The sequence below is a fragment of the Oryctolagus cuniculus genome, unplaced genomic scaffold, assembly GCF_964237555.1.
Source record: "Oryctolagus cuniculus unplaced genomic scaffold, mOryCun1.1 SCAFFOLD_54, whole genome shotgun sequence".
Lineage (NCBI taxonomy): Eukaryota > Metazoa > Chordata > Mammalia > Lagomorpha > Leporidae > Oryctolagus > Oryctolagus cuniculus.
Window position 1 is genome coordinate 333,825 of NW_027208332.1, and position 17,659 is coordinate 351,483.

At 38.8% G+C, this 17,659-nt stretch overlaps 2 pseudogenes; one reads left to right on the forward strand and one right to left on the reverse strand.

The window, feature by feature from the left end:
• Positions 1-437: 437 nt before the first annotated feature.
• Positions 438-2,575, reverse strand: LOC138848222 (E3 ubiquitin-protein ligase ARIH2 pseudogene; annotated as a pseudogene).
• Positions 2,576-6,876: 4,301 nt separating this feature from the next.
• On the forward strand, positions 6,877-16,415 carry LOC100346857 (inducible T-cell costimulator pseudogene; annotated as a pseudogene).
• Positions 16,416-17,659: the final 1,244 nt, after the last annotated feature.

Sequence of the window (17,659 nt, forward strand, 5' to 3'; positions counted from 1 at the left end):
TTGAATCAAGAAAAGAAAGAGAGAGAGAGAGAGAGATCTACCACGCCTAACCTGGGAGTGTCACCTTTGGCACACCAAACAGAGCTCTCAGGCCACACCCATCTCAAGCCCTAAGGCTCCATCAAAAACAGACAGTCCACTTAATCTAGAGTCATAGTATAACAAGAAAAAGCACCACAGTGAAGAAACCAAATATCTCCAATATGCCAAATAACAAACGCAAAAACCGAGGTAATAAAAACAAGGAAGTCACCATGACACCCCCAAATGAAAAAGACACCCCAATTCAAGATTATGAAGATGATGAGATAGAAGAAATGCAAGGAGCAGATCTCAAACAATTGATAAGAACATTAAGAAGTTCTCAAAAACAAATTCTTGAACTACAGAAATCCTTAATGGACAAGATAGAATATCTCTCTCGAGAAAATGAAATATTTTTTTTTGAAACACTCCAAGGCCAATTTATTTTTAAAAGGGGCTTTGTGTTATCCTATGGTTTGTTTGCCTTTTTTGTTGTATAATCATACAACCTCTGAAAATTACGTAAGTTGTAATGATCTAATACTATTAATAGCCATTCAGAAAAAACTTTCCCTCCCTCCCAACAATCATCCAGGGGGAATTAAAAGTCCTGAAAAGAGGCCAATTCAACATGGCCTCTACCCTGGTAGAAACAAAAAGCAAGAAGATGAGAAGAAAACGTAAAATGACTAGGAGGTGTTGCCAGTGTCTCTCAGGAGTGGGGCCCTGGCTGCCGCCTGGGGTCGTGAAGGCAGAGCCTACAGCATGCAGCATGGCAGTCAGGAGACCTTGCAGCCACGTCTTCCTCACCCCAGCACGTCCACGTCCCAGCCTAGGTGTCATGGAAATCCTTCAGCAGGGTTCTCCTCCGCTGCTCTGCTATATGCATCTGGTTCTCCAAGTCCCCTCGGTCATAGCTGTCAGCACGCTCCACTTTCCATGACAGATTTTTGATCTCAGCCTCCAGCTGAGCCTGCTGGTATTCAAACAGCTTCTTCCTGGGTCCAGACTCCATGTAGTACGCATAGGGATAGGTGTATTGCAGAGTGTACTGACACTTGGCCAAGAGCTTGGCAGCGTTCTGTAGATACTGCCAGTCGATCCACGTCCCCAGGTTATTCATAACCCTCTCTTGAATCTTTTCATGAATCCGCTGGTATGTCTGCGCCTCTAGCTGCAAGCTTTTGTTGTGGTTTTCCCACCTCTCAAAGTAGAACAAGTACTTCTTGAGGGCCTCCCTGGCCTGGGCTTGCTGGCTTTGGTTGACAATGTCAGGATTCTCCTTGTACCGACTGCACTCATAGTATTCACTGCCATGAGTCTTCCAGTCTCCTAGACACATCCAGCAGAAGTCGTGTTTACACTTGGAGCATTGCATGTGATTGCAGCCTCCATTCTTCTCAATGCGGATGTTGCACTTGGGACAGTCTTTAGTGTGGGCACTAATGTAGTTGGCCATTTCAGAGTCGTCTGCACACTTCGTGAGCCATTTCCGGATTGTGGCGCAGTCTGTGGGGGCGTGATACATCTGACGACACTTGAAACAGAAGACTTCGTTGCACCGATTGCACTGCACTCGGCGAGCTCTAGGCTCCTGTACTCGAATAACCATGGGACAGTCTGCACCAGGACACAGCTGGAGCTGGTAATGACTCTCCACATAGTCCCAGAAGAGGTAGGACCTGTATTTGTCTCTCAGTTCTTCATTGGGAAGCAACGGAAACACAAAGTCCTCTGGTGTACGAAGTGGACAGTCCTGAGCCAGCAGCTGCGGCAAAACTGGTGCTGACAGGCCAAAGAAAGTAGGTTTTCCTTCCGCACAAACTGCATACACACTGCACAGTGGTGAGGGGGATGGGCTGTGGGGACATGTTTTGATGGATTAGGTTGAACTCGGGCTTCAACAAGCAGTTGAGCATAATTGGACTTGTATCTGTCCAAAATCTCTGAGACTTGCCAGTGGAAATTAACTAATATAAGTTTAGCAACTGAATGAGATACCTTTAGGACAGAGGCTAAGCTGGTCATGTGCTCCTTGAGGGCGCCTTCGGACTCCTTGTAGGTCAAGCAGGTGAACTGGTACTCCTCAGGATCAAAGGCATCGGCCCCCTGCTGCTCCACATCACTGGCTACTCCCACATAATAGTCCTCTATGTCCCCAGGGTCCTCATCCTCTTCCTCTTCCTCCTCTTCACAATTTGGGTCATAGTCCTCTTCATTGCTGTCAGACCCCTGGCTATTCATGTCCACGGACATCTTAGCATCCAGCCAAGTTGCAGATCAGAAAGCAGTTGCTTTGTCCCCCTCCCCCAAAATTTACCGCTTTCTCAAACGCATTAGTGTTTTTTTGTCTTCTGTAATTCTTGAAGATCTTTCAAATAAATGTCATCCAAGTATTCTGTCATATGATTTCCATCGGAAACCACGGCCCTGCGGCCGCTGAGCCCAAACAGGCCAGACCACTTCGGGCCTGGCCAGCGCTGTGGGATCGCAGCGCAGCGTCGGCGGAGGTGGCGGGCCGACGACGTTCGGGCCCGCGCTGCTTCCTCCGGCTGAGAAAATGAAATATTAAGGAGGAATCAAAATGAAATGAAACAACTAGTACAACAGGAAACTGTGATAGTGACGAGAAATCATAATGAAGTGAAGAATTCAATAGATCAAATGACAAACACATTAGAGAGCCTTACAAACAGAATGGGTGAAGCAGAAGAGAGAATATCGGACTTAGAAGACAGAGAACAGGAAAGGATACAGTCAGACCAAAGAAAAGAAGAGGAAATTAGAAATCTAAAACATATTGTCGGGAATCTTCAGGATACTATTAAAAAACCCAACATTCGGGTTCTAGGAGTTCCTGAAGGCATGGAGAGGGAGAAAGGATTAGAAGGCCTTTTTAGTGAGATATTAGCAGAAAATTTCCCAGGTTTCGAGAAGGACAGAGAAATCCTAGTACAGGAAGCTCACAGAACCCCTAATAAACACGACCAAAAGAGATCCTCACCACGACACGTTGTAATTAAACTCTCCACAGTGAAACATAAAGAAAAGATCCTAAAATGTGCAAGAGAGAAACATCAGATTACTCTCAGAGGATCTCCAATCAGACTCACAGCTGACTTCTCATCAGAAACCCTACAAGCTAGGAGGGAATGGCGAGATATAGCCCAGGTACTAAGAGAGAACAACAACCAGCCCAGAATATTATATCCTGCAAAGCTATCATTTGTGAATGAAGGTGAAATAAAGACTTTTCATTGCAAACAGAAATTGAAAGAATTTGTTGCCACTCGTCCAGCCCTGCAAAAGATGCTTAAAGATGTGTTACACACAGAAACACAGAAACACGGTCATCAATATGAAAGAAGGTAAAGGAAGGAAAGCTCACAGCAAAAGATCACAGGGAATTCAAAGCATATATTAGAACTTATCTTTGGCAAATGGCAGGGCAAAGTTACCACTTATCATTAGTCACATTGAATGTGAATGGCCTGAACTGTCCAGTTAAAAAACACCGATTGGCTGATTGGGTTAAGGAACAAAACCCATCTATTTGCTGCTTACAAGAAACACATCTTTCCAACAAAGATGCATACAGACTGAAAGTGAAAGGCTGGAAAAGATATACCATGCCAACAGAAATGAAAAAAGAGCGGGCGTAGCCATCTTAATATCGGACAACATAAACTTTACCACAAAAACTGTTAAGAGAGACAAAGAGTGACACTATATAAAATTAAGGGATAAATTCAACAGGAAGATATAACAATTATCAATGTATATGCACCTAATTACAGGGCACCAGTTTATTTAAAAGATTTGTTAAGGGACTTAAAGGGAGACTTAGACCACAATACAATAGTACTGGAGGACTTCAATACTCCACTCTCAGAAATAGACAGATCAACAGGACAGAAGATCAACAAGGATACAGTAGATTTAATTGACACTATAGCCCAAATGGATCTAACAGATATATACAGAACTTTCCATCCTACAGCTAAAGATTTTACATTCTTCTCAGCAGTACATGGAACCTTCTCTAGCATTGGCCACATACTAGGCCATAAAGCGAGTCTCAGCAAATTCAAAAGAATTAGAATCATACCATGCAGCTTCTCAGACCATAAAGGAATGAAGTTGGAAATTAGCAACTCAGGAATCCCTAGAGCATACGCAAACACATGGAGATTGAAAAAACATGCTCCTGAATAAACAATGGGTCATAGAAGAAAACAAAAGAGAAATCAAAAACTTTCTGGAAGTAAATGAGGATAACAGCACAACATACCAAAACTTATGGGATGCAGCAAAAGCAGAAATTGGAAAGGCACCAAACAGATGAGCTTTCAATTCACCTCAAGGATCTAGAAAACCTACAGCAAACCAGACCCAAATCTAGTAGGAGAAGAGAAATAATTAAAATCAGAGAAGAAATCAACAGGATTAAATCCAAAAAAAAAATTACAAAAAATCAGCCAAGCAAAGAGCTGGTTTTTTGAAAAAATAAATAAAATTGACACCCCATTGGCCCAACTGACTAAAAAAAGAAGAGAAAAGACCCAAATCAATAAAATCACAGATGAAAAAGGAAACGTAACAACAGACACCACAGAAATAAAAAGAATCATCAGAAACTACTACAAGGACTTGTATGCCAGCAAACAGGGAACCCTATCAGAAATGGATAGATTACTGGACACATGCCATCTACCTAAATTGAACCAGGAAGACATCGAAAACCTAAACAGACCCATAACTGAGACAGAAATTGAAACAGTAATAAAGGCCCTCCCAACAAAGAAAAGCCCAGGACCAGATGGATTCACTGCTGAATTCTACCAGACATTTAAAGAAGAACTGACTCCAATTCTTCTCAAACTATTCAGAACAATTGAAAAAGAGGGAGTCCTCCCAAATTCTTTCTATGAAGCCGGCATCACCTTAATTCCTATGCCAGAAAAAGATGCAGCATTGAAAGAGAATTACAGACCAATATCCCTGATGAACATAGATGCAAAAATCCTCAATAAAATTCTCGCCAATAGAATACAACAGCACATCAGAAAAATCATCCACCCAGACCAAGTGGGATTTATCCCTGGTATGCAGGGATGGTTTAATGTGCGCAATACAATCAATGTGATACACCACATTAACAGACTGCAGAAGAAAAACCATATGATTATCTCAATAGACGCAGAGAAAGCATTGGATAAATACAATATCCTTTCATGATGAAAATCTAAGCAAACTGGGTTTGGAAGGAACATTCCTCAATACAATCAAAGCAATCTATGAAAAACTCACGGCCAACATCCTATTGAATGGGGAAAAGTTGGAAGTATTTCCACTGAGATCTGGTACCAGACAGGGATGCCCACTCTCACCACTGCTATTCAATATAGTTCTGGAGGTTCTAGCCAGAGCTATTAGGCAAGAAAAAGAAATTAAAGGGATACAAATTGGGAAGGAAGAACTCAAACTATCCCTCTTTGCAGATGATATGATTCTTTATTTAGGGGACCCAAAGAACTCCACTAAGAGACTATTGGAACTCATAGAAGAGTTTGGCAAAGTAGCAGGGTATAAAATCAATGCACAAAAATCAACAGCCTTTGTATACACAGACAATGCCATGGCTGAGGAAGAACTTCTAAGATCAATCCCATTCACAATAGCTACAAAACAATCAAATACCTTGGAATAAACTTAACCAAGGACGTTAAGGATCTACTATGAAAATTACAAAACCTTAAAGAAAGAAATAGAAGAGGATACCAAGAAATGGAAAAATCTTCCATGCTCATGGATTGGAAGAATCAATATCATCAAAATGTCCATTCTCCCAAAAGCAATTTACAGATTCAATGCAATACCAAATGAAGATACCAAAGACCTTCTTCTCAGATCTGGAAAAAATGATGCTGAAATTCATATGGAGACACAGGAGACCTCGAATAGCTAAAGCAATCTTGTACAACAAAAACAAAAAGCTGGAGGCATCACAACACCAGATTTCAGGACATACTACAGGGCAGTTGTAATCAAAACAGCATGGTACTGGTACAGAAACAGATGGATAGACCAATGGAACAGAATTGAAACACCAGAAATCAATCCAAACATCTACAGCCAACTCATATTTGATCAAAAATCCAAAACCAATCCCTGGAGTAAGGACAGTCTATTCAATAAATGGTGCTGGGAAAATTGGATTTCCACATGCAGAATCATGAAGCAAGACCCGTACCTTACACCTTACACAAAAATTCACTCAACATGGATTAAAGTCTTAAATATATGACCTGACACCACCAAATTATTAGAGAGCATTGGAAAAACCCTGCAAGATATAGGTACTGGCAATGACTTCTTGGAAAACACCCCAGAAGCACAGGCAGTCAAAGCCAAAATTAACATTTGGGATTGCATCAAATTGAGAAGTTTCTGTACTGCAAAAGAAACAGTCAGGAAAGTGAAGAGGCAACCAACAAAATGGGAAAATATATTTGCAAACTATGCAACAGATAAAGGGTTGATAACCAGAATCTACAAAGAAATCAAGAAACTCCACAAGATCAAAACAAACAACCCACTGAAGAGATGGGCCAAGGACCTCAATAGACATTTTCCAAAAGAGGAAATCCAAATGGCCAACAGGCACATGAAAAAATGTTCAAGATCACTAGCAATCAGGGAAATGCAAATCAAAAGCACAATGAGGTTTCACCTCACCCCAGTTAGAATGGCTCACATTCAGAAATCTACCAACAACAGATGCTGGCGAGGATGTGGGGAAAAAGGGACACTAACCCTCTGTTGGTGGGAATGCAAAGTGGTTAAGCCACTATGGAAGTCAGTCTGGAGATTCTTCAGAAACCTGAATATAACCCCGCCATTCAACCCATCCTTCCCACTCCTTGGAATGTACCCAAAGGAAATGAAATTGGCAAACAAACAAGCCGTCTGCACATTAATGTTTATTGCATCTCAATTCACAATAGTTAAGACCTGGAACCAACCTAAATGCCCATCAACAGTAGACTGGATAAAGAAATTATGGGACATGTACTCTATAGAATACTATACAGCAGTCAAAAACAACGAAACCCGGTCATTTGCAACAAGATGGAGGAATTTGGAAAACATCATGCTGACTGAATTAAGCCAGTCCCAAAGGGACAAATATCATATGTTCTCTCTGATTGGCAACAACTAACTGAGCACCAAAGGAGAAACTTATTGAAATGAAATGGACACTATGAGAAACAGTGACTTGATCAGCTCTTGTCCTCACGGTTGATGTACAATGTAACACTTTATCCATTTTAGTATTTTTTTTTGTTCTAGTACCATTGGTTGAACTCTGTAATTAACACACAATTATCCTTAGGTGTTTAAATTTTAACTGAAAAGTGATCCCTGTTAGGAATTTGGAAAACATTATGCTGAGTGAAATAAGCCAATCCCAAAGGGACAAATACCACTTGTTCTCCCTGATAGGTGACAACTAACTGAGCACCAAAAAGGAAACCTGTTAAAGTGAAATGAACACTATGAGAAACGGTGACTTGATCAGCCCTCACCCTGACTGTTGATGAGCAGCTTAATATGTTATCCCTCTTAGTATTTTTTTTGTTTGTTCTACTTAATACTTTTGGTTGAATACTGTAATCAATACACAATTCTTCTTAAGTGCTGAAACTTAACTGAAAAGTGATCACTGTTAAATATAAGAGTGGGAATAAGAGAGGGAAGAGATGTGCAATTCGGGACATGCTCAAGCTGACTTACCTCTAACAGTAGAGTTAGAAACATACCAGGGGATTCCAATTCAATCCCATCAAGGTGGCATGTACCAATGCGATCTCACTAGTCCCAGTGGTCAATTTCTGTTCACAATTGATCATAATGATAGGACAAAGAACCAAAGGGATCACATAAACAAGAATAGTGTCTGCAAATACTAGCTGATAGAATAAAAAAAGGAGAGAACGATCCAACATGGGGAGTGAAATACACAGCAGACCCATAGAATGGCAGATGTCCTAAACAGCACCCTGGCCTCAGAATCAGCCCTTAAGGCATGCGGATCTGGCTGAAAAGCCCATGAGAGTATTTCAGGCATGGAAGGCCAAGACACTCTGGGGAAAAAAAAAAACCTAAATGAAAGATCTCTGTGAGTGAGATCCCAGTGGAAAGAATGGGTCATCAAAGAAGGAAGTACCTTTCTCTGAAGAGAGGAGAGAACTTCCACTTTAACCATGGCCTTGTCTAAATATGATCAGAGTCGGTGAACTCAGAGGGCTTCCATAGCCTTGGCAGCTCATGACAAGAGCCTAGGGTGATTACTGATGCCATAAACAAGAGTGTCAATTTGTTAAGTCAACAACAGGAGTCACAGTGCACTTACTCCTCATGTAGGATCTTTGTCCTTAGTGTGCTGTACATTGAGATTTAATGCTATAACTAGTACTCAGACAGACCAACAGCTACTTTTATACTGAAAAGTATAAAGCAGAAATCACTTCTTTTCAAATATGGAATTAAAGAAAAATGTCCATTTTTCACCAGTCTTATTCAGTATATTGTTGGAAGTACTAGCAAGAACATTTTGGGAGGGAAAATAAATAAGGTAATTAAAATTGGAAAGTAGTAATTCAAAATAACCATATTTGGGACCAGCTCTGTGGCATCGTGGGTAAAGCCACCGCCTGAAAAATGACCATCTCATATGGTCACCAGTTGGATTCTTGGATACTCCACTCATGATCCACCTCTCTACTGATGCACCTGGGAAGGCAGCAGAGAACAGATCAAGTTTTGGGCCCCTGAACCCATGTGGGAGACTTGGATAAATCTCTAGCTCCTGGCTTCAGACTGACCCAGGCCTGGTTGTTGCAGCCATTTGGGAAATGAATAGATGGATTATTTCTCTTTCTATGCCTTGCCTTCTCTGTATTTGCCTTTCAAATAAATAAATAAACTTTTAAAAATTAACATTTGCAAATTTCATGATGTTGTACCTGGATGAAAACCAAGCACTACAGCAAAAAGCTGTTAGAATTTATAAATCAGTTCAGTGAAATCACAGTTACAAAGGGAGCTAACCAAAACAGTAGGCTTTTTATGTACCAACAATGATCTCACTGAAAGAGACATCAGGTTTGAAATCCCATTCACTATATCACAAACACAATCCAATATTTAGGAATAAATTTAATCAAAGAAATGAAATATCTCTACAATAAAATTTATAAAATATTGATGAAAGAAATCATCAAGGACATAAAAATGTGAAGATATTTCTTGCTCATGGATTGTAAGATTTATTATCATTAAGAATCTATAGCATCTTAAGTATGCATTCAGTGCAATCCCTGTCAATATACCAATGACATTCTTTATAAAAGTAAAAAAAACAATCCAAAAATATGTATGAAAAAAATACCCAGAATAGCAAAGTAAACTTGAGCAAAAAAGCAAAAACAAAAACAAAAACATGCTGGACAGACACAGAAAGACTAATACCACAGGTTCTCCTTTATATGTGGGAGCTAAAATCACCAAAAAGAAATGCCTGTATCAATTTTGATGAAAATACAATGTTTTCTCAAACTTCGTTTAAAATCTTTGTCAAACAAACTGATAGGAATTATGTACTACTGTATATTTTTTTAAATAACACTTGAAGATATTACATAGATTAGTCCTTCCTTGTTTCATTTCTCAAATGGGTATTCATTTTCTAGTCTGTCTGTGTCCTTTAAAATTGCTTCCTATTTGTGGCTTCTTTGTACATAGCAATTCTGTTGATTAGATGGATAGATATATATGTCTCATTTAAAATAATTTTTAATTTTTTTCTTGATTAATTTGAAAGGCAGAGTTACAGAGAGAGAAAGAGGAGAGAGAGAGTAAGAGAGTGAGAGTGAGAGAGAGAGAGAGAGAGAGAATCTTCCATCTACTGCTTCACTCTCCAAATGGCTACAACAACTAAACTAGGCCTGGCCAGAGCCAGCCATAAACCAGGAACTTTTTCTGGTCTCCCACATGGGTCAGGGGTTCAACAACATGGGGCATCTTCCACAGCTTTCCAAGGCTATTAGCAGGGAGCTGGATCAGAAATGGAGGTACCAGGATTCAAAATGGTACCCATTTGGAATGCTTGCTTTGCAGGCAGTAGCTTTACATGCTATGCCACAATGCCAAGCCCTATATTGATCTTGTACCTAGCAATCTGTGTCATTTCATTTTTCAATAAAGGTCGAGGCATCATAGTACCTGATTCAAAGCATATTACAAAGTTTCAGTAATAACATAAAATTGTCAAATAGATCAATGGAAGAAAATAAAATGTCCAGAAATCACTTCATGTGCATTCAGGCAACTGATTTTTGACCAAAGTTCCATAGAATGAACATTTAAAAAGGGGTAGTCTTTTCAATAAACAGTTCTTCAAAACTAAAGTGTGTGTGTGTGGTATTAACCTCTCATTATATATAAAATCAACTCAAGGTGGATCAAAAACCTAAATTTAAGATTTTAATCTCTGGCTCTGAACTTTCTGAAAGAAAATATAGGGGGAAACTCTCCAAGATATTTGTGTAACATGATGACTTCTTGGATAAGACCCCCAAAACACTGACAAATGAAGAACTAGACAAATGAATTTATATCAAACTCAGAAGCTTCTGCACAGCAAAAGAAGCAATCAGGGAGTTAAGAGAAGTCTGAAAAATTGGGAGAAAATATTTGCAAGCTCCAACAAAAGATTAATATGAGAGTATATCCGTAACTCAAAAATCAATCCAGTCTAAAAATGAGCAAAGAGGGGCTGGCACTGTGGCACAGTAGGTTAACACCCTGGCCTGAAGTGCCAGCATCCTATGTGGATGCCAATTCAAGACCCAGCTGCTCCATTTCCAATCCAGCTCTCTGCTATTGGCTGGGAAAGCAGTGGAAGATGACCCAAGTCCTTGGGCCCCTGCACCCATGTGGGAGACCTAGAGGAAGCTTCTGACTCCTGGCTTCAGATGGGCACAGCTCCAGCCATTGTGGCCAATTGGGGAGTGAACCATTGGATGGAGGACCTCTCTCTCTCTCTCTGAATCCCTGCCTCTCCTCTCTCTGTGTAACTCAGACTTTCAAATAAATAAATACATATTTAAAAAATGAGCAAAGGACCTGAATAGACTGTTCTCAAAAGTATAAATGCAAATGATCAACATACATACTCACACACACATATATGCTCAATAATGTTAGCTATCAGGGAAGTGCAAATTAATATCACTTCACCCTTATCACAATGAATATTATCCAAAAAGGAGAGAGCAATAATATGCTGGTGAGGATATAGAAAAAGTATAATTTTATACACTGATATCAGGAGTGTACTTTATACAGTCACCATTGAAAACAATATTGAGATGTCCTAGAAATCTAGATATAGAATTTCCATATGATCCAATGATCCCAACACTGAGTATTATCCAAAATATTTAAACTCATTGTATCAAAGAGATTCTGCTCTACCATGTTTATAGCAGAACTGTTCACAATAATGAAAATATGGAATCAACCAAATATGCTTAATAAGATGAATGGATAAAGAAAATGGGATATATATTCACAATGAGCTATTATTCAACTATAAAAAGAATGAAGTCCTGTCATTTGTAGCAAAATGGGTGCTACAAATAGAGAACATAACATTGAGTGAAATAAGCCAGACTCAGAGACACAAAAACTGCTTGTTCTCCTTTGCATGTGGAAGTTAATATTAAAAGAAAAAGTTATTCTAAACACAGAATGTTAATTGACAGACTCTGGGCTGGGTGGAAGAGATAAAAGAAATTTGGATTAAAAAGTTTAGAAATTGAGCTGTGGTTCATTAATTGTGATAAGTATATAAGTATAATGATATGAGATATTATTAGGGGATAAGGGGCCAGAGGTATGGGGAAATTTGTAATGTACCACAAAAATCTTGAGGGAAAGATATCTATATCTGGAAATATTCTATTAGAACCTTTAAAAATCAAAGCTAAAGTTAAAATTCCATAAAGTCCAGAAAAAGTAAAAAAAAAATTGAAAATGATGAATTATCAAATGAGTCTAAGATATTTCTAAAAATATGTGTAAAATATGGTAGCCAGGAACAGTTGTAGTATTGTGATGGCCATGGGATTCTACTGCTAAGATTGACTTGCACTAGGATGTTAATATACAGGTATTAGTATTAACTACAATTTATAAAACAGATGAAAAAGCATGCAGATGATATGAAATAAATAAATGAAGATCACTTTGAAAGATGTGAGCAATTTTGTAGGAGCAATATAGAGTGACCAACAGATAAATGAAATTGTTAAAAACTAAATAATTACAATATATTAAGAAGGAATATAAATAAAAATTTTCACAAAATTTAAAAATCCACATCAAATACCATTATAACCATGAAGGAAAAGTGTCAGTAACTTGAATTAAACTATTGACACTTTCAGAAATCAAAGATATATGTCATAGTTCTGGTAAAATTCATAATTGCCATCAAATATGATACTTGGAAAGGGAGAATGACCAAATTTGCCTAAGAAGTCTCTGAAAATTGTATACATGAAAATTGTCAGAAAAACTTATGCGATTTTGTGGCCAATGAAAGTTTCTTTAAAAACAAAATACAACCCTGTCAGAATAAGATTGAAGTTGGCAAACTCAAAAGACTTCCATAGCCTTGGCAACTCATGACTAGAACCTAGGGAGATTACTGATGCCATAAACAAGAGTGTCAAATTGTTAACTCAACAACAGGAGTCACTGTGTACTTACTTCTCATGTGGGATCTGTCCTTAATGTGTTCCAATGTGAAGTAATGCTATAACTAGTACTGAAACAGTATTTTACACTGTGTGTTTCTGTGTGGGTGCAAACATATGAAATCTTTACTTAATATATACTAAATCAATCTTCTGTATATAAAGATAATTGAAAATGAATCTTGGACGGTGCCGTGGCTCAACAGGCTAATCCTCCACCTTGCGGTGCTGGCACACCAGGTTCTAGTCCCGGGCAGGGTGCCAGATTCTGTCCCGGTTGCCCCTCTTCCAGGCCAGCTCTCTGCTATGGCCCAGGAGTGCAGTGGAGGATGGCCCAAGTGCTTGGGCCCTGCACCCCATGGGAGACCAGGAGAAGCACCTGGCTCCTGCCTTCGGATCAACGCAGTGTGCTGGACACAGTGCGCTGGCCACGGCAGCCATTGGAGGCTGAACCAATGGCAAAAGGAAAACCTTTCTCTCTGTCTCTCTCTCCCACTGTCCGCTCTGCCTGTCAAAAAAAAGAAAAGAAAAGAAAAGAAAAGAAAAGAAAAGAAAAGAAAAGAAAAGAAAAGAAAAGAAAAGGAAAGGAAAGGAAAGGAAAGGAAAGGAAAGGAAAGGAAAGAAAGAAAGAAAGAAAGAAAGAAAGAAAGAAAGAAAGAAAATACACTGTGACTAGGGTAAGTAACAATTATTTTCTAGAAGTAATAGCAGAATGACAAGCAAATATAAGGGAAATTACTGGAAATGATAACAATTACCTTAAAAAAGGAAAATGAAATAATTTTCACAAAATGTAAATCAAATGAAGATCATACACTTATCAGAGAAATCTTTCAAATAGATGGATTTTTAACTCATTCTATTGAAACTTTCATATATTAATGGGAAGTTTAGAATTTCATGAAATATAAAAAAGAACCTGAAAAGAGCCTAAAAAAGTACCTGAAAAGAGTGCCTATCATGTGGGTCTAAAATGTCTCTGAAAACATGTGTGCATGATGGTTGCTAGCACAACTTATAGAATTTTTATGGAGTTCATGACCTCATAATGAACACTTAACCAACATGGCCATGAATTCACAGTGGCAGGTCTGGAATACACTGGGATATTAAAGAAAAATACAGGTGATGGTAATCTTAAAGACAGTAATAAAAACATGTTGGATTTTTATGAAATAAAATGATTACTGTGAGTAGAAATGAGTAATTCAGTAGGAGCCATAATAGACAGACAATGAGATAATGGGAAAGCTAGTGAAAAATAGACTATTATAATACATTAAAAAAGAAATATTTTTTAAAAAACAATAAAATTATAAGTCAAAGATTGTGCTGCTTATTAGAATTAGCTCAAAATATGTTGGCTTTTAAATCAAGTGAAATTTAAAGTTCCATAACAATCAAGAAATGTACTAAGTATATTACCTGGTACTTGTGAATGACTACATTGGACAAAGATAGCCCTGAAAAATTTTGTATATGAACATCATCAGGACAACTTATAGAACTCTGAGGAAGCTGATGACTCAGCTTCACAGTGTAAGTACTGCCTTCAGCTAAGATACTAAAGATGCTCATAAGTGATATGTCTAAATTCAAAAAGAAAGTTTAAAAGTGATACACACCTTACGATATAAAATATATTGTCATTACTGTGAAAAGAAATCAGTAGTTTGGTCAGAAGAATAATAAAATGACAGAGATAAAAGGGAAATTGCTGAGAAGTAGCTCATTATAATTACATTTAAAAAACAACCTTTTCTGTAAATGTAAATTAAAGATGGTATCAATTAAAGGAATCTGAAAATTTGCCAGTATTTGTAACTAGTCTTTCACAGCTTTTTTTTTTTAAAGATTCATTTATTTACTTGAAAGAGTTACACAGAGAAAGAAGGAGAGTCCAAGAGAGAGAGAGAGAGAGAGGTCTTCCATCCACTGGTTAACTCCCCATTTGACCACAACGGCCAGAGTTGCACCAATCTGAAATGAGGAGCCAGAAGCTTCTTTCGGGTTTCCCACATGGGCCATCTTCTACTGCTTTTGCAGGCCATAGCAGAGAGCCAGATCTGAGGAGGAGTAGCCTGGACTGGAACCTGCAGCCATATGGGATGCTAGCACTCAGGTGGTGGCTTTACCCACTATACCACAGCGCCGGCCCCTGCCACAGCTTTTAAAGCCCAAAGATGGGGCTTGGCAGTGAGGTCTTCAGCAGAGAACTCCAGACACTTGAACCTTTCCTTGGCTGTGTTGGAATCGCTTTAAGGAGACATCAATGACCCTGCCAAGTATGAGATGTTTACATTTCAGAATGGAGGTGTTCAAATTTTATGCAAATACCCCGAGATTGTCCTGCAATTCAAAATGCAGCTGCTGACAGGGAGATAAGTCCTCTGTGACTTCAGGCAGACAAAGGAGAGTGGAAACACGGTGTTCATTAAGGCTCTGAAATTCTGTCAATATCAATTATTCAACAACATTTTCTTTTTTCCTATATAATTTGGACAATTCTCATGCCAGCTATTACTTCTGCAAACTATCAATTTTTGACCCTCCTCCTTTTCAAGTAGAGATTCTCAGAGGAGAATATTTGCATATTTAGGAATCACAAGCTCTGTTGCCAGGTGAAGTTCTGGTTACCCATAGGATGTGCAGCTTTTGCAGTAGTCTACATTTTTGAATGCATATTTATTTTTCGGCTTACAAAGGAGAAATATCAATCAAGTGTGCATGACCCAAATAGTGAGTATGTGTTCATAGCAGCAGTGAACACAGCTAAAATATCTGCACTGACAGAACTCTCAGGCACCTGGGCATGGCACACATTGGTCAGGTCTCCTCAACTTAAAGTGAGAGAGTCCCTTGTTTCCTGGACTAGAGTACTTGACTTGATTGGACCACATCCATCTCCTGCTCATGTTTTGTTCATTCTGCACCAGTGACTCTAAAAGCCAGCAGGATTTGCACAGATTTCCTTGGTGCTGCTGCTTTCTCAGAACAAACACCTTCTTGCAACTAGCTTTATAGAAAGCCCATCTCATATGCACTCAACAAACAGACCTCACTGGGAAGGAATCCTTTTGTCTAGGCCTACTTTTAGCAATGCAGTAAAACAACTCTTTTTTTTTTTCTCTAAAGCAGCCATTTTTTTTCTTTAAAGCACAGCCAGCACTGTGCTGTAGCAGATAAAGCCGCCACCTGCAATGCCAGCATCCCATATGGGTTCCGGTTCAAGTCCCAGCTGCTCCATTTCCAGTCCAGCTCTCTGCTATGTCCTGGAAAAGCAGTAGAAACTGGTTCAAGTCCTGAGCCTCTAAACCCATGTAGGAGACCTGGAAGAAGCTCCTGGATCCTGGCTTCAGATTAGCTCAGCTCTGGCCATTGCAGCCATCTGGGGAGAGAACCAGTGGATGGAAGACCTCTCTCTCTCTCTCTCTCTCTCTCTCTCTCTCTCTTTCTGTCTCTCTTTCTCTCTCTCTCTCTCTCTTTCCCTCTCTCTCTCTCTCTGCCTCTGCCTCTCTGTAACTCTGCCTTTAAAATAAGTAAATAAATCTTTTTTAAAAATATTATCAGGAACATTCAGATACTTAGTAAAAATCTGATAGAGTTTTTAGGTTAATCAATTCTCCTTGATTTTGATTCCGTTACTTGAGCTCTGGGAAAAAACAGAAAGTAGGGAGATATTAAATCAAGTAAAGCTGTAGAAGGGTTTCTAAAGAAGAGAAAAGATTACATGGATAAAATAATCTAATGAAAATCTTCCTGATAACTATGATTTTTGTCTGACTTTAGTACCTTCTCACTAAAGTATGGACAGGGCCAAGAATAAAGCATTGATTTACTGGCCCCAGAGCCAGAGATAATAATCTGAGGATCAAAAGAAATTGGCAATGTTTTTTTCCCAACACCAAACTTTGCTATTCATTCAAGATCACCATTTTCCAACACACACACACACACACACACACACACTCAGGCTAAAAAAGCAAAACTTCTTTATTATAAAGAAACTTTACTATTGACATTCAGAATGTCTTTTAATTTATTCTATGTGGCTTCCCATGTCTGTTCATGAAATTTAAGGTAGAGTTGATGTTTTTCTTCATTAACAGGTAATCAAAATACACCATTGGCACATCTAATCTTAGTAAAATAATAAAAACTTTCAATAATCAAAATTATAGCTACCTTTTTTTCCCAATTCAATCCTAACACAGGCTGACCATTTACAGGAGAAATAGGATGTGACAGGTACCTGCAGATAATCTGATTTAGTTAAGCACTCTCTTCACTTACTATGCTAGAAAAGATGGTAATTCACCTGACTTTTGGCATCACTGACACTTGCTAGTCAGGTATATGGGTCTAAGACAATCTGTATCATCTCTCCTGTGCACATGGACCAACTCTATTCCATGACATAAACTTAAGCAACAATTGTTCTTACAAACTCTAAGAATACAGGTCACTTAAAAAAGCCAACTCTTTGTCATTCCACTTTCAAAACATGTGGCCAATCAGTCTTGGGCATGAGTCAGATTCAAGTCCAACATGGCAGGAGTCACTATTTATGCTCCCCAGATAATCTTCTGAAAGCCCCTCTCTCCTGATCATATGAAGGGAGTTGCATCCTGACTCCTTCACCTGGGAAGTGTGATAGGACACTTAGCACAGTAGCTAGTCTCTGTTTTTGTTTTTGTTTTAATTTTTATTGACAGGAAGACCAGTCTGTTCCCTGACTCATACACTCCCAATCCTTTATAAACTTGACATGGTTAAATATCTTGAAAATCATGTAACTCATTTCCCCC